The sequence below is a fragment of the Gorilla gorilla genome, chromosome 18 (assembly GCF_029281585.2).
Source record: "Gorilla gorilla gorilla isolate KB3781 chromosome 18, NHGRI_mGorGor1-v2.1_pri, whole genome shotgun sequence".
In the NCBI taxonomy this organism is placed as follows: domain Eukaryota; kingdom Metazoa; phylum Chordata; class Mammalia; order Primates; family Hominidae; genus Gorilla; species Gorilla gorilla.
Genome location: NC_073242.2, coordinates 12,346,286 through 12,368,158, shown reverse-complemented (window position 1 = coordinate 12,368,158; position 21,873 = coordinate 12,346,286). Strand labels below are relative to the sequence as shown.

Sequence of the window (21,873 nt, the reverse complement as noted above, 5' to 3'; positions counted from 1 at the left end):
TTAAGAACTACAAGTTCCTCAAAAAGTTAAGCATAGAATTACTACTACATGACCCAGCAATTCCACCCCTAAGTACAGGTTGGTGCAAAAGGAAATGACCTTTGCATCAACCCAAAGAACTGAAAACAGAGACTCAAACAAATACACATAGCAGCACTATTCACAATCGCCGAAAGGTAGAAAAAGCCCAGATGTCCATCAATGGATGAATGAATAAACAAAACATGGTCTATCCTTACAACGAAATATTATTCAGTCATAAAAAGGAATGAAGTTCTGACACATGCTACAACATGGATAAATCTCAAAACATTTTTTATGCTATATGAATGAATGCAGAGGTAAAATGCCCCATAGTCAACGAATCCATTTATAGGAACCTTCAAGAGTAGGTAAATCTATAAAGACAGAAAATAAGTTAGTGGTTGCCAGGGGCCTGGGAGGAGTAAGAGATGACTACTTAATGGGTACAGGGGTCTCTGGGGTGATGAAAAAAATCTGGAATTAGATAGCGCTGGTGGCTGCATAGCATTGTGGATGTTCTAAAAGGGTCTGAATTTTCACTTAAAAAGGTTAATGTTATGTTTATCTTAATAAAAATGAAAAAGCCAGGTGCAGTGGCTCACGCCTATAATCCTAGCACTTTGGGAGGCCGAGACGGGTAGATCACCTGAGGTCAGGAGTTCGAGACCAGCCTGACCAACATGGAGAAACCCCGTCTTTACTAAAAACACAAAATTAGCTGGGCGTGGTGGCAGGCGCCTGTAATCCCAGCTACTTTGGAGGCTGAGGCGGGAGAATCGCTTGGACCCGGGAGGCGGAGGTTGCAGTGAGCCGAGATGGCACCACTGCACTCCAGCCTGGGCAACAGAGTGAGACTCCATCTCAAAAAAAAAAAAAAAAGAAAAGAAAAAAGAAAAAGAGATTATGGAGTTGGCTGTCTTTTGTAGATGGGAAGAGAGAGGACCAAAGAAGTGCGTGTAGAGTAATGACACACTCTGATCACACAGACTTATTCTTCAATTTCCACCTGCTACAGGCTGTGTGACCCCAAGATTGCCATTTTTTTTTTTTTTTTCTGAGACAAGGTCTGGCTCTATTGCCCAAGCTGGAGTGCAGTGGTGCCATCTCAGCAACCTCTGGCTCCCAGGCTCAAGTGATCCTCCCATCTCAGCCTACCGAGTAGCTGGGACTATAGGCACATGCCACCACACCTGGCTAATTTTTGTATTTCTTTTTTGGAGAGATGGGGTTTCACCATGTTGCCCAGGCTGATCTTGAACTCCTGGGCTCAAGCAGTCCTCCCACCTTGGCCTCCCAAAGTGCTGGGATTACAGGTGTGAACCACCATGCCTAGCCGAGAGAAGCTAATTTTCTGTGCAGTATTGAAATGGCAAACAAATGTTACAACACGTGCCAGTGCTAGCCAATGAGTATTGCCTATTTGGAGCAGCGAACAAAAAGATTTTACGGCCTCTTTTAGGTTTACTTAATTTATTTTTTATTTTTCATTATTTTTTGACCTGTTAGCAGGAAGCACTCTTTTAGGTTTTCAGGTGAACAAAATGTGATAGATTAGTGATGTCTGTTATGTGCAGCATAATAGATAATTAAGATATGTGGGTTGTGCATGGAGGTGGTATTTGAGCCTGGGTTTTAGAATATAAAGCTTGGGGCTGGGCGCAGTGGCTCACACTTGGAATCCCAGCACTTTGGGAGGCTGAGGTGGATGGATCACCTGAGGTCAAGAGTTCAAGACCAGCCTGGCCAAAATGGTGAAATCCTGTCTCTACTAAAAATATAAAAATTAGCCATGCATGGTGGCGTGCGCCTGTAATCCCAGCTACTGGGGAGGCTGAGACAGGAGAATTGCTTGAACCCAGGAGGTGGGGGTTGCAGTGAGCCTAAATCGTGCCACTGCACTCCAGCCTGGGCGACAGAGCAAGACTCCGTCTCAAAAAAAAAAAAAAAAAAAAAAAAAAAAATATATATATATATATATATATATAAAGCTTGGATCCAAACCACTGCCCTATCTTAGGTACTTGTATAACAGGGTGAAACTTACGAAAACGCTCTGAGCCTGTTTCCTGATTTGTAGATTGGAGATAGTGATGCCTCTCTCACTGCAGGGTTGTGCTGGGAATTAGGGATAATGGATGAACACATCCTGGACAATCATAGGCACACAAGTCATTTGCATTTACTCTGTCCCTGACTTGCTCCTGTCTTAATACTTGATTCTAGAGCCCTATGGTCTGAGATCCCTGGAGATTTCTGGAGTTGCCAAGGAAAGAGACCTCACAGATAGGCAGACTTTCCCTGCAGGCTTGCACTGGAAACCCCAGATGCAGGCTGCCACAAGGGAAGGCTCTCTTTCTTGGTACAGATGCCTGAAGCATCAATGATGATAGAAGGGAGCTGGGTGCCCAGGGTTCCAGTATATCCCTGCTTGTGCGCAAGTCTCCAACATGCTCTGGTCCAACTTGCCATCATCCTTCTCCTGGATGAAGGCAATGATATCCTAAATAGCCTCTTGGCTTCCTCTCTTTATTTTATTTTTTTGAGAGACACGGTCTTACTCTGTCACCCAGGCTGGAGTGCACTGGTGTGATCTTGGCTCACTGTAGCCTCTGCCTCCCGGATTCAAGTGATTCTCCTGCCTCAGCTTCCTGAGCAGCTGGGATTACAGGTGCACGCCACCACACCTGGCTAATTTTTGTATGTTTTGTAGAGACAGGGTTTCACCATGTTGGCTAGGCTAGTCTTGAACTCCTGACCTCAAGTGATCCCTCGGCCTCCCAGAGTGCTGGAATTACAGGCATGAGCCACCTTGCCTGGCTGGATCACATTGTTTCTAAGGCCCGTTCGGACTCTGAGAAACACCTGGCAAGCGTGCTAAGAGTTCCATATTACTGAGAATTTGCCACAGCATATTCCCCAAGCCTTGCTCCTACCTGAAGTGGCGTTAGTATATCCCTCTTTGATTCTACCAGGCCCTTTGCAATCTGCTAGACCCTGGATGTGCACATGTGGGGAAAGAAGCAGGTGAAAGATTCCTGGTTAGAAGGGACGTGCTTTCAGAGCACTGGCACGCCATGAAATTGTGACCAAGGAGGTTGGAGAAATCTGAACATCTGAAGTCACAGCAGGCTGGTTGTTGGCCCTCCTGGTCTCTGAGACCCTCAATCTCCCCCATGCATTTCCCGAACCTCAGTTCTTAGCATACTACCCTTCCTTTGAGCTCTCATGTCTCATATGACTTGTGTTTACTTAACATTTTTCCTGAAATCAACTTGCTTTTTCAATTTAAAAAAGTAATTTTCCTAGGATCCTTTCCAATTGCTACCTTCTGGCCAGGTGTGGTGGCTTATGCCCGTAATCCCAGAATTTTGGGATGCCGAGGCAGATGGATCAGCTGAGGCCAGGCGTTTGAGACTAGCCTGGCTAACATGGTGAAACCCCTGTCTCTACAAAGAAAAATATAACAAATTAAAAAACCTAATTGCTACCTTCCCCCCTCAAGTTTTATTTGCTACAAGGCAACTAGGAAAAGAACATAATAAAATCAAATTAAGTTATTCAATTAAAAGCCGGACAGAGTGGACTGCCCAAGGCTATAGCCCCAGGCCTGGCCCCCTCCTTTCCCTAGAGACTGGCAGAGAGCAGACAGGTGTTAAAGGCAGGCTGGCATCACATGGGGACCTTTTCCTTGACATGATCAGAACTGAAAGAGAAATTTAAATACATCAGTAAATCAAACAGAATAGGAATTGTCAGGGTACATAGCAAATGCTGGTAATTTTTGTTTCAGCTGTGCAGTGGGCCTGAAGTAAGTTCTATTCCTTACTGTGTGTCTCAGTCAAAACAAGTCAAAACCCTGGTCTAGCCAGATAGTGAGCTCTTCAGTCCCACCCACCTCTCCTCGTCCTTTTTCTTTTGATTAAAATGCAAATTAGCTCTCTCTGCTTCCTTCGTGTGCCTGGTGCATTGCGGGGAGGGGCGAGATGAGCTAAGAGGCCGAGTTCAATGTTTAAATCAGTAAAAGTGAGAGGAATTCAGGTGGAAGTGGAAACAAACTCTTCCAATTTGCTGTGGAGAAAGAATAATCATAGTAAAAGTACCAGCTCCCATTTATTTACTTACTGTTCACCTACCACATGCAATAGACCTTCCATACATGCTTTCGGTAATCTGCAGGATTGGCCTTATAAAACCGGTTCAGAAGCCTAAAAGGCTTGTTCAAGGTCTTAGAGCTCAAAAGCCAGAAATTTCTAGCGTTGGCTGCACCTGACGCTCGCTCACCAGAAGCTTACACTTGTTTCAAAGCCCCACCCAGACTAAGTAGGTCTGAGTCTCACAGGTGTGACCTGGGCACCAGGGGAAGCTCTGGAGGCTCGGAGTCTGAGAACTACTGTTAATTACCATAAAGGGTGGACGGTGGGCCCTGCATATGACCACAGGTCTTCATGATCCTCAAATCCCTGGAACTGGAGGTCAAACATCCCATGGATACAGGGAGAAAAAAGCCTGTGAAGGCAGAGTGTGAGGTGCTGGATATGAAACTGCTTCTTCCCTGCATCTCCCCAGTCTTGCATCCTTCAAAATGATCTTACCCCCAGACTAGACATCCCTGGCCTCTCACTGACCTGCTGTATAACCTCAGGCACATTAAGTAACGTCTCTGTGCCTCAGTTTCCTGATCTGTAAAATGGGAGTAATAGCAGTTGGAACTATTTTGTGGGCTGGCAGAAGTCCTTACTGTTTCCCCAGCCCCAGAGCAGTGCCTGGCTGCAAACAATCATTGAATAAACAGTAAATGCTCAACAAGCAGCCTATGAAGATGGCGTCTGACTCACCTTTCTACTCCGCTGCTTCCCAGGTCCTGTGAACACGAACTCTTTGCATGCATCATCGGCTAGAAATGGACCCCCCAGATCTCTCTAGAAAAGACCCTGCCTCTCATTTTCCTATCAGCCGTTGGGACCAAGACAAAAGTGCTGGCAGACGCTGAGGACATTCCTTTCCCGTCTGCAGCCCCAGCTGCTGGCTTCTCTGCAGACTCAAAGGGACACAAAGACACACTCAGCCAAGTGCACTTCAGTTGTCAAGGCCAGGGGTTGCCATAGCAACCCATAAAGCCGGAGCCGTGGGCCTGTGCAGATGGGGCTAACAGGGCCCCATTCAGGGGCAGTGGCACAGGGACAGAGGCTTTATCTCACATCCACCTTTCTCCTCCGACTTCAGCTGCAACAGCCTCTTCTGACTTTCTCCTCTGCATGGGCCCCAGCCCTCTCTCCCTGCAGGCATGACTTCCTATCACCTGCCTCTTGGGCATCATAAAATTATCAGTGACTTGTTTAGGGAGACAGAAATACTGTTCTTGGAAACAGGCAAATGTCCATTCCTAATAAAGACTGAGAATGATGTGGGGAAAGTAACGAGAGCCAGAAACTGGGTCTAAAGTGTGGCTGGGCCATATTTATTACCTAGGCAAGTTGCTGAACTCATCAGGGCCTTAGTTTCTGCATCTGTAAAATGGGAAGAATGAAATCTATTTGTGAGGTCAGGAGGCACTCAACTGGCTTAGGGTCAATTGAAGAAAGTACATAGGATGTGGAAGAGATGCCTGTTGCAGGCCATTTTCTGTTTCCAAAGAGCTCTTTAAAATTGTGCGTTTTGGCTGGGTGCGATGGCTCACGCCTGTAATCCTAGCACTTTGGCAGGCCGAGGCAGGCAGATCACCTGAGGTCAAAAGTTCAAGACCAGCCTGGCCAACATGGTGAAGTCCCAACTCTACAAAAAATACAGAAATCAGCTGGGTGTGGTGGCAGGTGCCTGTAGTTCCAGCTACTTGGGAGGCTGAGGCAGGAGAATTGCTTAAACCTGAGAAGCAAATGTTGCAGTGAGTAGAGATCGTGCCACTGCTCTCCAACCTGGCGACAAGAGTGAAACTCCATCTCAAAAATAAGTAAACGAGTAAACAAAAATTGTGAACAACTTCTTTTTTTCCTTCTCCTTCTCCTCCTCCTCCTCCTACTCCTTCTTCTTTCTTCTTTTTTTAGACAGGGAGAGACAAGGTCTCACTACGTTTCCCAGGCTGGACTTGAAGTTAGTAAAGGCACTTCTATGGCCTGATGAGCTGCTAAAGACTATTGGCACATGCGGTGGTCCTGCTACCAGCCTCAACATCCAGATTTCATGAGAAAGAAGCTGATCTGCCTCATCCTCATGCTCCTGTCTCAGAGTCCTCTCTGCCCACCTCAATCAGGAATCCAGGGAGAACGAACACATCGTTGCTAGCAGGCAGGTAGTTACCCAGCCTGTGAAAAAACTGGAGAGAAAAATGAACAGACAGGGCTTCAAATCCAAGCTTCCAAATGTGAGACACAGATAGCCCTTGTTCTGGAGGTAGGAAATAATATGGAAAGAAACATCTACAAAAGGATAAGCTAGCTTTGGATTTCTGATCCTACAAGGGAGGAGGAGTGAAAGAATGGAATTGGCTTAGAAAGGATGCTTGTACCCGTGCTGAAGTAGCTACCTGGGCCAACGCCACAGAAGGTCCGGCTTGTAAAATCTGTTTGTTCAGTTCAATAAATGCTTTCTGCACACCTGTGCTGAGCCCCAGAGATTCCTCAGTAAACAAGGACACGTCCTTCTGTGTTCTGTGGGATCTCGTGTTCCCGTGGGGAGGCCCAACAAGCAGCAAACAAATCAGGTCGGTGTGATTGCAGGAAACACACTTCCCGTTCAGAGAAAACAAACCACTCTCACGGACTCCAGAAACTGCTAAGTACGCAAAAATCACAGTGTATAACAAGTGAAACATTTATATCTCCTTCAAGGACCACACAGCTCCAGACTTGGAAACACTTTGTTGGTGGCTGGAGTCACGCTGTGTGCCTGGCAGCATTCCTACATGCACTTGCAAAGATCTTAACTTTTCTGTAATTCAAAGTATCTTTCATTTATGCCTGTGTGTGCAGGTATCTGCTCTGATTTTATGAATGAATGCCAATCATGTCAAGGTTTCACATACACCATCTTATCTACTCCTGGGAGGCAAATACTTCTATTCCTGTTGTTCTCTAAAACTCTGCCCCCTGACTGAGGCTGCCATTTAGGGGTCATCTTCCCAGAGCCAGGGGCTGGCTCAGGGGACCTCAGAGACCAGCTCTGGGAAGCATGTACCTGGAGGGTGCCCTCCATTTCCAGGGTCCAGAACGGTGCCTGGCTATTGTAGGTGCTCAAAAACACTTGTTGAATTCAATCATGGAGTTTCAGCCCTATACTCTGACAACTACAGGAACTGAACTGAAAAGCAACCTCTGAGTCCCATCCGTCAGATTAATGCAATGTTTCTCAAACTTTTTTTCATTGCCATTCCCCTAAAGATTCTTTATTAGCTACATACCCCATGAAATTTTAATTCCACAGATAAATTGTACATCTGCTTATGTATTGTATTTTATATCTGTACTTTATTCATAAAGAGTAAGATTTCTTTTCTTCCCCATAAATGTTCACTCTCTTGGGAATACTGATCCCACTAAGAATGCAGGGATTAAGCGCACACCTGCCATGTGCCAGTTGCTGGGTTGGACATTTGTTCTGCTTCATCTTATTCCATTCTTGCAACAGTATTACACAGTATGCATCATCAACGCTATGAGACTGAGGATGAGACTGAGGTTCAGAGAGGGTTGTGGCTTATCCTGTGTCACATAGCTTGTCAACGGCAGAGCCAGTCTTCAAACTCGGGTCTGTGAGGCTTTAAAGCCAGTGCTGTTCTGTTTCCTAGCACAGAGAGATAACATGCCCAAGCTCACCTCATGGAGAAGAGGTGACCTGGGACCTGATGTGTAATCCCAGCACGTTGGGAGGCCAAGGTGAGAGGATCGCTTGAGCCCAGGAGATGGAGATCAGCCTGGGTGACAGAGCGAGACCCCATCTCTAAAAGAAAAAAAAAAAAAGAGGTGATTTGGGATTTTAATTTAATTATTAAATTAGTTCTTCTGATTCCAACTTCAGTTTCTTTTTACCCAATACATTGCCTCAAAAATATCTTTAGGCTACTTGACAAACTCACTGGGTATAAAAATCAGTGTCTTGGACTATCTTAAGAGAGAAAGGAATAGAAAAGAAGGAACAGAAAGAGGTGCCTGATGGATTGATTGGGAGACTCTGGTCTAAGCTACAGCACCAGGGCCACAGTGTATTAATGTAACTTAGAAATCAGTTCACTGCACTGTCACCTGCTGGTCTGGTTTGGTTTGGAGTCACAATGAAGGCACAGGTAGTTTGCTCTAAGACTGTACTGCCCAAAAGAAATATAACACAAGCTTTCAATGCAAATCACATAGGTAATTTTACATTTTCTGGTAGCCACATGAAAAAAGCAAAAACAGCTGAAACCAATTTTTTTCATGTATCTTATTTAACCCATTGTATCTAAAATGTAATAATTTTGATACATAATCAATATAGTTATTATTATTACTTTTGAGATGGAGTTTTGCTCTTGTTGCCCAGGCTGGAGTGCAGTGGCACAATCTCGGCTCACTGCAACCTCCGCCTCCCAGGTTCAAGCGATTCTCCTGCCTCAGCCTCCTGAGTAGCTGGGATGACAGGTGTGTGCCATCACTCCTGGCTAATTTTTGTATTTTTAGTAGAGACAAAGTTTCACCATGTTGGTCAGGCTGGTCTCAAACTCCTGACCTCAAGTGATCCACCTGCCTTGGCCTCCCAAAGTGCTGGGATTACAGACGCGAGCTACCGTGCCCAGCCATCAATATAGTTATTAATAAGATATTTTGCATTTCTTTTTCGGATGTGTGCTAAGTCTTCAAAATCTGGTGTGAATTTCACACTCACAGCACATCACAGTTTAGAATAGCCACGTCTCAGATGCCCAATGACCAGATGTGATGAATGGCTACTGTACTGGCCTGTGCGGGCTGATGCATTGCATCAGGATTGGAGTGTGGTCACAGGAACATACAATCTGATCTGCTGAAATGCCACGGCCTGCCTGGGCCTGTCTGCTGCAATGAGGTAGGCACAAGTAGTTTAGTCTAGGAGAGGCTCTCAACGGGATCCAATAAAAAGGAAGAGCAGACAGGGCTGGCTACATGACGTGTGGGACCCAGTGCATAAAATAAATATTCGAGGCCCCTTGTGAGAAAATGGTTACGAATTGCAAGCCAGTGACATGGGGGGATCTTCTGAACACGGGACCCTGTGTGACCATATAGATCACAAACCCATGAAGCACGCCCTGGGTACAGAAGAAAAAACACCCTCCAGGTTTCCCCATCACTGGCCAAGGCGAGGGTGCTGGGATCACGACTGCAGCAACAAATACAATTAGCAGCAGCAACAGCAGACACTTGCTCATCACTTACTTTAGGCCAAACCCTGTTCTAAGTTCTTTATATATCATAATACCCATCAGAACAACCTTCTGATATTATAATTATCCACTCGTAGCAAAAAAAAAAAAAAAAAAAAAAAGGAAACAGATCACAGAGAGGTTAAGTGATTTGCCTGACATCACACAGCCATGTAGTATCTTTAGTACTAAATTTCACAAAACAAGGGGTGGGGGCATAATGTGGCCTGGGCTTACAACTAGCTGTGCCTCTGTTTTCTCCACTGGAAAATGGGTGTGATAGAGCTCTCCCATCCCCAAGCTGCTCTGAGGATGAAATGAGATAATCCACGCACAAAGCTAAGCAGAGTGTCCAGCCTGGGCACTGGAAAATCTTCAGACCCACATAAAAGTTATGAACATAGTTCCACAACCGCCTGTAATCCTTGAAACTGTTAACATTTTGCCACACTCGTGCCCACTCTATTATCTATCTTCTGAATTATTTGAGTTAGTTGTGGACATTGTGATATTTCATCCTTGAATCCTTCAGCCTGTATCTTCTAAGAACAAGAACGTTCTCTTACATAACCTCAGTACAAATGATCTGAGATACAAAGTCACTCTCATGAAGGTATCATTAATAAAATACTATTATCTTTTATTTATTTATTTATTATTGGCATATTCATGACATAAAAATACTATAAATACTATTATCTAACATACAATCTATATTCAGATATTCCCACTTATCCCTAAAATGTCTTTAATTTTTTTTTTTTTTTTTTTTTTTTTAGAGACAGGGTCTCGCTCTATCACCTAGGCTGGAGTGCAGTGGCATGATCATGGCTCATGGCTCACTGCAGCCTCGAACTCTTGGGCTCAGGTGATCCTCTTGCCTCAGCCTCCTGAGTAGCTGGGATCACAGGCACACACCACTATGTCTGGTTAGTTTATTTTTATTTTATTTTTTTGTAGAGATGGGGTCTCGCTATATTCCTGAGGCTAGTCTCTAACTCTTGACTTCAAGTGATCCTCCTCCCTCGGACTCCCAAAGCACTGGGATTACAGGTATGAGCCACTGAGCCCAGCCCACAAGTGTTTTCTGTTCCCCTGATCCAGGCTTCATCCTAGGATCAAACATTGCATTTGGGCTTATGGCTCTTTAATCTCTTTTAACCTGGAACCATTTCTCAGCCCTTTTGCCTTTTAAAAGACATTGGCATTTTAGGAATCCCAGCCAGTCATTTTGCATGTAGTTGCGTGAATAGTCTTCTTTATGTCCTTGCAAAATGAAGTGCAGCTCACGGGCAAATGTGGAGAAAGAGGTCGGTTGGACACGTGATGTCAGAGGCTCCAAGTGATTTCTGCAGGTAGAGGAGGGCGTATAGTGTTAGCTGTTCTTGGGTGGAAGTTAAAGATTTCCGGGAAGCAGTGACAGGGGAAGTTTAACGATAATTAGAGCTTGGCAGGTAGACAAGGGCGGCCGTGGTAGACAGAGGCCAGGGCAGGGGAAGGGGGATGGCAGCCCGGAGGAAATGCAGGCAGCAGCAATGTGTCTGAGGGTGAGCGTATCGCGTGTGATCGGGTCTGTTCCTATTTGAACTGGAAACTCCCTGAGGCCAGTCTTTGTCTCCGGCTCTGTCCTCTCCGCCAGGGTGCCCAGTGCCTACTCCAGAGTCAGGGTTCACTTAAGCAACTGGCTGCCAAGTTTCCCAAATACCCAGGGACATGCAAAGCACAGAGGACCCCCTTCCTCTGGCAGCGGCCTGGCTGCCAGCTTGCACACACCAACTGCAGGATCTTCAGCGGCAACCTGTCAGGATTCCCACATCTTGCCCTGCAAATGAAATTGCATTTTCTAAAATTGCTTTCTTCTGGTTGCCTCTTGGCGCATAGGCTGCTTCTGGGAAAAAATTCAAAATGAACTTCTAATCAGCCACAAGATGTGAAGAGAGCGGCTGTCCAGAGCTTCCTGACATCTACTCTTGGCGTGAGCCGCCCTGGCTGTCAACTGAGATTCTCACTGCAAACTCTATCTGAAATGCCCAGTGACAGCGCCCCCTGAGCCTTCCATTCCCCTGAGTTTCAAAGAGAAAGGGGTGTGTGTGTTTGTGCTGTTCTTGTCCTTAGAACGAAGGGAAAGGATTTATTTAGCGGCTTGAATAAAAATGCCTTTTCAAGGTGACCCTCACTTCATTTCCTAGGACCAGATGCAGGCGGACTGTGGTGTTGCAAGCCTATTGATAAGAGCAATTCCTTATCTCATCATTTCTATATCCATCTTGCATTATTTTGTCCCCATTTTAAAGGGTCTCCTCCTGCTGTGTTCAGAAAGTGTCCTTGAAAAATCTGTTAAGTACATTTGTGTGTCCTACACACAGAGAGCCAGGCACATGTGCACGCATGTACACAGGTGCACAAGGGTGTGTGCCCCCCCAACCTGCACACCCCAACACCACAGATAACAGGCACTGACAGACACTGGCACCACCTCCCCATGGCAGCAAATACATACACATGTAAGGATGCACACAGAGACACACATAACACATTTGCACTCACGGTGCCTGGTAGTCGGAGTCCTGCGGCGAGCTCAGCTCGCTTGCTTAAAATGCCTTCTGTATGCCATTCTGCAGAGGCCAGGAACGCAGCTGGCTGGGTTCATCCTAAGAGGTGCCGTTGGGCACCAGCTCCCTCCTCAGGAGGGTGTCCCGGATTTCCAGGCAGTCCCCAAAACATAGGGACAGGTGGAGGAGACAGGAAAGGGCCCCTTGGAAGCAGAGCAGGTTTGGGAAAAGGATGCACTCAGCTGGTACCCGGCAAGTGCGCAAGGGAGAGGGATGGAGGGAAGGTGAAGGAGGAGGGGAGAGACAGAACATGAGAGACTGAAAGACGGATTCAGAAAGACAAGGGTTTTCAGACAGAAACAGGATGCAACTACACAGAAACAAAGATTAACAGAGGCAGAAAGAGAGCGATAAACAGAGAGAAAAAAATAGAATACAGATTTTTTAAAAAAGATGTTTTAAGCCCAGCTCAGTTTAAGCCAGAAGGATAAGCCACATCATTTCAGACCTTGTAAAATAGGCTATCTCTCTCCCCTTTTTCCTTCCAGGGCCTCTTCCTAGATTTTTTTTTTTTTTTAACAGGCTCAGGAACCCCTGAAGGGACAAAGCAGAAATCCAGGGCTTCAGATTCCTAAATGGCTTCCCCAGGACTCTGCTGTTGCAGTGTTGTGGACGCAGCCACAGCCATCACGGGGCTCCGGGGGGTGCCAAGTCATCTCCAAGACACCCAAGGCAGAGGGGCTGCTCTGGCGCCCATGCTCCACCTGACCCCGTCTGGGGGGTTGGGGAGGAACCTACCGGGAGCAATTACCCAACTCCCCCACTGTAGCCCATGCTGGGTCAACGCAGGTCCTCAGGGGGCCTAGAAGAGGTAATGAGGGTGATCACAAGATGGGGAGGGGGTACGGGGTTGGGGGGCAGAGAGCTTTCGGTCACATGCTGCTCATCAGTTACCATGACGACGGCAAGGGGGTGGAGGCACCCAGAATGGAGGCTGCAGGAGAGACACACTGGTTCTAAATCACCGTGACAGAGCTTCGGTTGAGCTATTACGCCGTTGCCGAGGCAACCAATGGGATCAAATCGCAGAGGAAATCTATAATTATTGCAAGCCAGATACCGGCATCCTCGGTGCAGTAATCAGCACGTTAGGGCAATTCAACCTGAACTTTGAGAGGGAGAAACGTCAGCCCCCAGCCCCCAGCCCCCAAATCGGGGCAGAACAAGGGCCAAAGGGGACTCCACAAATCAGATCTGTTGATGCTACAGATTGGGAACCTGGAAGGATCTTTTTGGCTAAATAAAACATAAATTGAGGGGAACCACATGAAATTGACAATATTCACCAATGAGCCACGGCGCCTAGACCATTTCCCATGATTTTTTATGAAACTTTCCAATGCACAGCAAAGCCGAAAGAATTTTACGGTAAATTCCTGTATACCCACTACTAGCCTCTACCATTAACATGATTACCACATGTGCTTTATCACATCCTATTTTTGATGCATTTCAAAGTTAACTGTAGACATCAGTATCCTTCCCCCCAAAATATTTCAACCTGCATAAAATTAAGCACTTGGTAATTTTTAAAACAAAAATAGTAATTTCTTTCTTTTCTTTTTTTATGAGATGGAGTCTTGCTCTGTCATCCAGGCTGGAGTGCAGTGGTACCATCGTGGCTCACTGCAACCGCAGCCTCCCGGGTTCTAGTGATTCTCCTGCCTCAGCCTCCCAAGTAGCTGGGATTACAGGTACAAGCAACCACGCCCAGCTAATTTTTGTATTTTTAGTAGAGACGGTGTTTCACCATGTTGGCCAGGCTGGTCTCGAACTCCTGACCTCACAACCTCCCAAAGTGCTAGGATTACAGGCATGAGCCACTGCACCTGGCCAAAAATAGTAATTTCATATGGTTCAATCTAAAGACAATAAAGTCTAGGTTTCTGTTTTTTGTCTGTCTATTCATTCATCCATCTATCCTTCTCTCCATCTCTCCATCCATCTTCCCATCCATTTTTCCATCCATCCATCTATTCTTCTCTCCCTCCATCTCTCCATCCATCTTCCCATCCATCCATCCATCCATCCATCGTCCCATCCATCCACGCATCCATCTTCCCATCCATCCATCCATCCATCCATCCATCCATCCATCCAATCATCATCCATCCATCCATCCATCCAATCATCCATCCATCCATCCATCCATCCATCCAATCATCCATCCATCCATCCTTCCACCCACCCATCTCTGGGAGAGCTCATGGACACTCACGGTTTCCACAAATGATTCACTATCCCCAAATCCTCTCCCTGGATCAGCAGGGTGTCTTGCATATCAAGTGCAATACGTTCTCACAGTCATCATCTTCTCTTCACTACACCTATCTCCTTTCCTATGTTGAGCATCTCCATTAACAGACCCACTGCCTACTCATTTGTTCAAGCCAGAAACTCAAGAAATCTGATTCCTCCTTCCTGTTATCTTCCTTCACCACCACGCCACAGAATTTGACTTCCACGGTAGCTCTGGGCTCCACCCTCTCCCTCCTTACTTTGTCCTTGTTCAGGTACCCATCGTTTCCTACCTGGACAGTTGCCCCCACCTCCTGACGGCCTCCCAGCTGCTATCTCACCTTTCCTCTGCTTTCTCCACACTGACTTTTTATCATGAAATATTTGGCCATATTCATGATGCAGGGGAACTGGCACTTCATTCATTGCTGGCAGGAGAGGAAATTCATACAAATGGCTTGGAGAGCAATTTGTCAAAATCTGTAAAATTGTAAATGCACAAACCATTGATCCCTAGCATAATTCTACTTGAAGGAATTTGTCTCATTGATATAAACTGAAAATAACCTAATTGTCCATGAGTGGGAACTGGTTAAAATAAACTTGGGTACATCCATCATGCAGAATAACCTGCATTCAACAAAAAGAATGCGATGGCGCTTTATGTACTGATGTGGGAAAGTGATTAATGTTGGTTGCTGGCTGTAATAAATGTTGGTCTTCTCTCTTGTTCTAAAGACTCCTGTAGAAACCACCTAACCAGAGAGTGAAGTGAACACAGAAACAAACTTTGGAGGCTTGGAAAGTTGAGAGAATCCAGAGGGTTGGTACAAGAAGGCCTAGTTCTAGTTCCTGCTCAGATGTGAAGGTGCTCGCTCCTGAGCCTATTTCCTCTCTCTCTCTCTCTCTCTCTCTCTCTCTCTCTCTCTCTCTCTCTCTCTCTCTCTCTCTCAGTGCAGCCTTAACCTCCTGGACTCAAGTGATCTTTCCACCTCAGCCTCCTGAGTAGTTGGGAGACTACAGGCATGCACTACCACCCCTGGGTAATGTTTTTATTTTTTTGTAGAGATGGGGACTTGCTATGTTGCCTAGATTGGTTATGAACTCCTGGGCTCAAGCAATCCTCTCACCTCGCCTCCCAAAGTGCTGAGATTAAAGGTGTGAGCCACTATGCCCAGCCTCTCATCTCTCTAAGGGCTTGATCATACCTCCCAAGGTCATTCTGAAGGTCAAATGTCAACATGGAGGTAGAAATGGCATGCAAAAGTCTATCTTGCTAAACAAATGAGAGTTACTGTTATTCATTTGTCTTCAGGGTTTACCTAGCCCCCTTCTGAATACTAAACATCCCTAATACATGTAACAAAAGCTATAACCTTTATTTGTGTTTGAGCACCTATTTTGTGCCTAGGACTGAGCTAAGTACTTTCCACGTATCATCTCATTGATTGAAACAATGCTTTTGTGCTGGGGATTTTTGCTTCCATTTCACAGATATTAGTGGAGGCACACAAAAGTTAACTGGCTGGGCTTGGTGGTTCATGCCTGTAATCCCAGCACTTTGGGAGGCCAAAGTGGGCGGATTCCTTGAGCTCAGGAATTCGAGACCAGCCTGGGCAATATAGTGAAAGCAGGTCCGTATAAAAAAATACATACATACAAAAATCAGCTATGAGTGGCAGCATATGTCTGTAGTCCCAGCTACTCAGGGGGTGGAGGGAGGATGGCTTGAGAACCGAGATTGTGCCACCGTGCCACTGCACTCCAGCCTGGGTGACAAAGTGAGACCCTGTCTCAAAAAAAAAAAAAAAAAGTTAACTGACTGCTCTAATAGCATACAGGGAGTACTGCTACCCTGATAAGCCCCTACATCTTTCTGATTGCCAAGTCCACACTTTTCTCACTCCTTAACCATTCCTACTTTCTATATCATGTCTTTAGACCTGTACTATTGAAAATAAATATAGGCTGGGCTTGGTGGCTCACGCCTGTAATCCCAGCACTTTGGGAGGCCAAGGCGGGTGGATCATTTGATGTCAGGGGTTCGAGACCAGCTTGGCCAACATGGTGAAACCCCGTCTCTACTGAAAATACAAAAATTAGCTGGGTATGGTGGCAGGCGCCTGTAATCCCTGATACTCCGGAGGTTGAAGCAGGAGAATCGCTTGAACCCAGGAGGCGGAGGTTACAGTGAGCTGAGATAGTGCTACTGCACTCCAGCCTGGGCGACAGAGTGAGACTCCATCTCAAAAATAAATAAATAAATAAATAAATAAATAAATAAATAAAAATGTGAGTCACATGTGCCAATTAAAAATTTCTAGTGGTCACATCAAAAAAGAAAAGAAACAGATGAAATTAATCTTTTGGAACACATGGAAAAAGGCAAAAATTGAAAAAAGATAAATAATACATTAAAAAATAAATCACTAAAAATAAAGAAATTAATGTTAATTCTATTTAACCTGACGTGTCCTCAAAATCTCATCATTTCAACAGGTAATAAATTAGCATAAAACTAATTAGTATGAAAACTAATTAGCGAAATGTTAATATTTTGCTATCCTTTTTGGCATAGCAAGTCTTCAAAATTGGATGTGTGTTTTATGCTTACAGCACACCCCCATTCAGACGAGCCCCATTTCGGGCACTTGTTAGCCAGGCATGACTCATTGGCAAATGTAGCTCAGGTGGGACTGACATACACCTAAAGTGAGTCTAAACCTTAAATAACAATACTGGACACCGTTTATTGAGCACCTGCTGTTTATTGTCATGAGTCTATGGAGTAGGTGCTCTTACAAGCTACAGAGGGAAAAAATAAAGCCCAGGTAGTTCAGAACATGCCCAAGATCCCGGAGCTATTTATCTGGGGAGCTGCAGTTTGAACCAAAGCCCAAAGCTCATCCAGCCACCTGGCTTCTCCTGTTCTTGCCAATGAATGCTGAATATTTATTACCTGTCAGTCATGTGTCTGTAACATTTAAACCTCTAAGAAAAGAATTTAACTTGTAGCACTTAATTTTAAAGAATTTGATTGGCCAGATGCGCTGGCTCACACTTGTAATTCCAGCACCTTGGGAGGCAGAGGCAGGGAGATTGCTTGAGCCCAGGAGTTCAAGACCAGCCTGGGCAACAAAGTGAGACACACAACCCTGCCCCCGAGCCACCTGCGCCCCCCACCACCCCACCACTGCCATCCCTGTCTCTACAGAAAATAAAAAAATTAGCTAGGTGTGGTGGTGTGCACCTGTGGTCCCAGTTACATGGGAGGTTGAGGCAGGAAGATCCTTTGAACAAGGGAGTTTGAGGCTGCAGTGAGCTACGATCATGCCACTGCACTCCAGCCTGGGCAACACAGCAAGACCCTGTCTCTTGAGTTAAAAAGTATGCAACTAATTCTGAACTTCTTACCAGCATGAGACCTTCAGAACTGATAATAAACCAAACAATTTCTCTCTCCCAGCAAGACTCCTTTTGTCTAGATGGGCTGAGAATTAGAGGGAATGATCAAGTTCAGGCTTCCACCCTCCAGAGCAGCTACCCATAGGAACACAAGACGGACTTCACTCTTTCATGGGATCACATATCAGGAAGTCCACTGGTTCCAGCTTTCTCCTCCTACTCAGGCCAAGACTCACCACTGATTTTAATTATGACATGCAACTACTAGAGAGATTCTCTTGGAGATGGGGATGGTGGTGATGATTTCATGAGTTTCATGACCGGTTCTGGGATGATAACCTGGGGTTGCCAATATCCCTAACTCCTGGCCGGGTGCAGTGTCTCACTCCTGTAATCTCAGCACTTTGGGAGGCCAAGGCTGGAGGTTTGCTTGAGCTGAGGAGTTCAAGACCAGCCTGGGAAACTGTCTCTACAAAATAAATAAATAAAGTTTAAAAAAAGTTCCCTAATTCCTGGCTAGGATGCACTGGAGTTAAGTCCAGCTAGCTTTTAGGTTCCACGGTGTGGCTGCTGTTTTAGAAATGTAAGCTTCTCTCTTGCCTCTTGCAAACTGACGTAAAGGTAAATCCCATTTTAGCTCTCACTTCTTGAACATAACCACAATTACATGGTCATCAGCTTGAGGGTGAAATTAGGGAAGGGAGGAAGAAAAGGGACTCTCATTTGCCTCTAAAATGTCTCTAACTCTGGGCTGGGCACATTGGCTCATGCCTGTAATCCCAGCACTTTGGGAGGCTGAGATGGGAGGATTGCCTGGGCCCAGGAGCTGGAGACCTGGGCAACATAGTGAAACCCTGTCTCTGCTAAAAAAAAAAAAAAAAAAAAAAAAAATTACCCTGGCATGGTAGTGTGTGCCTATAGTCCCAGCTACTAGGGAGGCTGAGGTGGGAGGATGGCTTGAGTCTGGGAGGTCGAGGCTGCAGTGAGCCATGATTGCACCACTGTACTCCAGCCTGGGTGACAGAGGGAGACCTGGTCTCAAAAAAACAACCAAAAAAGTGATTATTCTGCTAGACCACCATGGGCATTGCTCACTAGCACAGGGAGAGAGTCATCTTCCAGCCTCCACTCCCGTAGCCTGTCACTTATTAGCTCAGTGGTGGCTCCCAGCCTTTCATGAGGCATCTGGGACCTTGCCTAATCCACCTCTGCCTGCATCTCTTTTCTGAGTACTGACATGCCACCCCACCCATTCCACCCTCTGATTCCTGGAGGGCACAGAGCTCTGTAGCCTCAGGGCCTTTGCACCTGCCATTCTTGCAGCCCCGTCTGCTTCCCTCACTCCTCCTTAGCCAAAACCTAGGAATCACTCAGGTCTCAAACACTCCATGTTATCTCTTCAGAGAAGCATTTATAAACCTTCTTGTGGAAATACAATTGTCTTGCTGTAATTTCTTATAGCTTCTTGCGTAATTCTTTCCATTCATCACAGTTAGTACTTACACATTTATTTGCATGAGTATCTTTTTTTTGACAGGGTCTTGCTCTGTCTCCCAGGCTGAAGTGCCGTGGCACGATCTTGGCTCACTGCAGCCTCCACCTCCCAGGTTCAATTGATTCTCGTGCCTCAGCCTCCTGAGTAGCTGGATTACAGGAGCGTGCCACCATGCCCAGCTAATTTTTGTATTTTTAGTAGAGATGGGGTTTCACCATGTTGGCCAGGCTGGTTTTGAACTCATGGCCTCGAGTGATCCACCCACCTCGGCCTCCCAAAGTGCTGGGATTACAGGCATGATGAGCCATCATGCCTGGCCTTTTCTTTTCTTTTTTTTTTTGAAACAGGGTCTCACTCTGTTGCCCAGGTTGGAGTGCAGTGGTAAAATCACAGCTCATTGCAGCCTTACCTTCAGGGCTCAGGTGATCCTGCCACCTCAGCCTCTTGGCTGGGACTACTGGTGTGTGCCACCATGCCTGGCTAATTTTTTGTATATATATATATATATTTTTATAGAGACAGAGTTTCATCATGTTGCCCAGACTGGTCTCAAGTGATCCACCTACCTCAGCCTCTCAGGGTGTTGGGATTACAGGCATGAGCCACTGCAGCCAGCATGAGTATCTTTTTAATGTACGCCTTCCATGCTAGCCCCAGAGATGGACTGCACAGTGCCCAACACTCCCAACAGGCACACTGAATATTTGTCCAGTGAATTCTTATTATTCCCATTTTACAGATTAAAGGAGCTGAGACCTTGGAAGAAATGTCACTCCCTCAAAGGACAGAACTATAAAACAAATTATTGTGATTCCGTTGTGTGCAAATTCATAATCCAAGGGCACCGAGGCTCTACCAAGAAATGTGGGCTAATGGCTGGTGCACAATTATACTCAAGCAATAGCATCATTTGGACTATGAAACCTGACTTCACTCTTAGCTGCTTTGTGAAACTGAGGATGTGCATTAGGTGTGGAGTCAATCTGCTCTCTTTGAAATGAGATTCAGAACAAAAGAACAACCAACCTAGCAAAAAACCAACCACCAACCAACCAACTGCCTGGGAGTTCAGCTATCTGCCTGTCTGATCTCAGGTCTGAAAGTCAGACCATCACCCCTGGCTCTCTCTCTCCCAACAGACACTGCTGGAGAGTATCTGAATCCAGACCTTTTGGAAAACAACATAAAGAGATATTAAATATTTTGACCTCAAGAAATCCCAACTCAGTGTTATAGCTCTTTTAAAATCTGTCTAGCAGTCTTTCCAGTAAAGACTGGAAAGCCCCTGATATGGTTTGGCTCTGTGTCCCCATACAAATTTCATCTTGAATTGTAATCCCCATGTGTCAAGGGAGGGATCTGGTGGGAGGTGACTGGATCATGGGGGCAGTTTCCCCCATACTGTTCTCATGATAGTGAGTTCTCACGAGATCTGACGGTTTTAAAGTGGTAGTTTTCCCTGCGTGCTCTCTCTCTCTCTCCCACCACCTTGTGAAGAAGGTGCCTGCTTCCCCTTCACTTTCTGCCATGATTGTAAATTTCCTGAGGCCTCCCCAGCGATGTGGAACTGTGAGTCAATTAAGCCTCTTTTGTTTATAAATTACCCAGTCTCAGGTAGTATTTTTTTTTTTTTTTTTTTGAGCCGGAGTCTCGCTCTGTTGCCCAGGCTGGAGTGCGGTGGCGCAATCTCGGCTCACTGCAAGCTCCGCCTCCCGGATTCACGCCATTCTCCTGCCTCAGCCTCCCAAGTAGCTGGGACTACAGGCGCCCGCCACCGCGCCCGGCTAATTTTTGGCATTTTTAGTAGAGACGGGGTTTCATCGTGTTAGCCAGGATGGTCTCGATCTCCTGACCTCATGATCCGCCCACCTCGGCCTCCCAACGTGCTGGGATTACAGGCGTGAGCCACCGCGCCCGGCCTCAGGTAGTATCTTTATAGTAGTGTGAAAATGGACTAATACATCACCCCATCAAAAAAAAAAAAATCCCAAGTCTAGAAATTTAGCTAATGCAAGCAATACTACATGAAGGAATAGTTCTACGCTCAGAGATGTTCAGAGCAGTGAAAGCCACAGGCACAGTCTCTCATGCCTATAATCCCAGCATTTTGGGAGGCCGAGGTGGGAGGATTGCTTGAGGCCAGGAGTTCGAGACCAGCCTGGGCAACATAGTGAGACCCCATTTGTACAAAAATTTAAAAAATTTTTTTAAAAAAAGAAGCGTGCTCAGTTGAAAACAATGTAAATGACCAATGGTAGAGGATTGCTCAAATAAGTTGTGGTACAACAACTTGATTATATGACATTAACTGAAAACTGTGTAAAAAGATAGGGAAGGGATTTTTTAAGCCATGTAATGAGAGAAAAAAAGAACATAAAATTTTATATGCAGTCTGGCTACAATTTTTTACAGGCACAAAAAAACAAAATCATAAACTGCTACACAACAAAGCAAGGCTGGAAAGACATGTGTTTTCTGTTTAGCACCGTTGCATTTTGGATATGAGGCCATGGCATGGCTGTCTATTTGTTGCCACCTTTTTGTAGTTTCTGATTCTTCATTAATAACCTGTATTATTAATTTTATCAAATGTTTGGAGAAAAGAAGTCTCTCTAGCATTCTCAAATAATAGGCACAGAGATACTTCACCAGGGCATGAGAGTAACTTCAGTGGATGGCAGCCCAATGTGTCCAGATGTTTAATTATAGGAAAACAACTACTGAGTAAC

At 45.6% G+C, this 21,873-nt stretch overlaps 1 protein-coding gene and 1 non-coding gene across 8 annotated transcripts in view; one reads left to right on the top strand and one right to left on the bottom strand.

Annotated features, from left to right (window-relative positions):
• The window catches only part of ABAT (4-aminobutyrate aminotransferase), a 120,755-nt gene that overhangs the window by 59,025 nt on the left and 39,857 nt on the right, over nucleotides 1-21,873 (bottom strand). The window contains exons 1-2 of one of the 7 annotated variants that reach the window (XM_063699985.1): nucleotides 12,745-14,018; nucleotides 11,942-12,316 (exon numbers count right to left, since the gene is read on the bottom strand). The exons of 4 other annotated variants lie outside the window; for them this stretch is intronic. The gene's annotated coding sequence lies outside the window, so the exon portion shown is untranslated. Of the gene's footprint in view, nucleotides 1-4,859; nucleotides 4,876-11,941; nucleotides 12,317-12,744; nucleotides 14,019-21,873 lie in introns of those variants that run through there. 2 more of the 7 variants (XM_063699986.1, XM_063699987.1) reach the window with 2 other exon arrangements.
• On the top strand, nucleotides 20,370-20,431 carry LOC115931120 (U7 small nuclear RNA). Its single transcript, XR_004067674.1, has one exon. It is a non-coding gene; the product is annotated as a U7 small nuclear RNA (small nuclear RNA).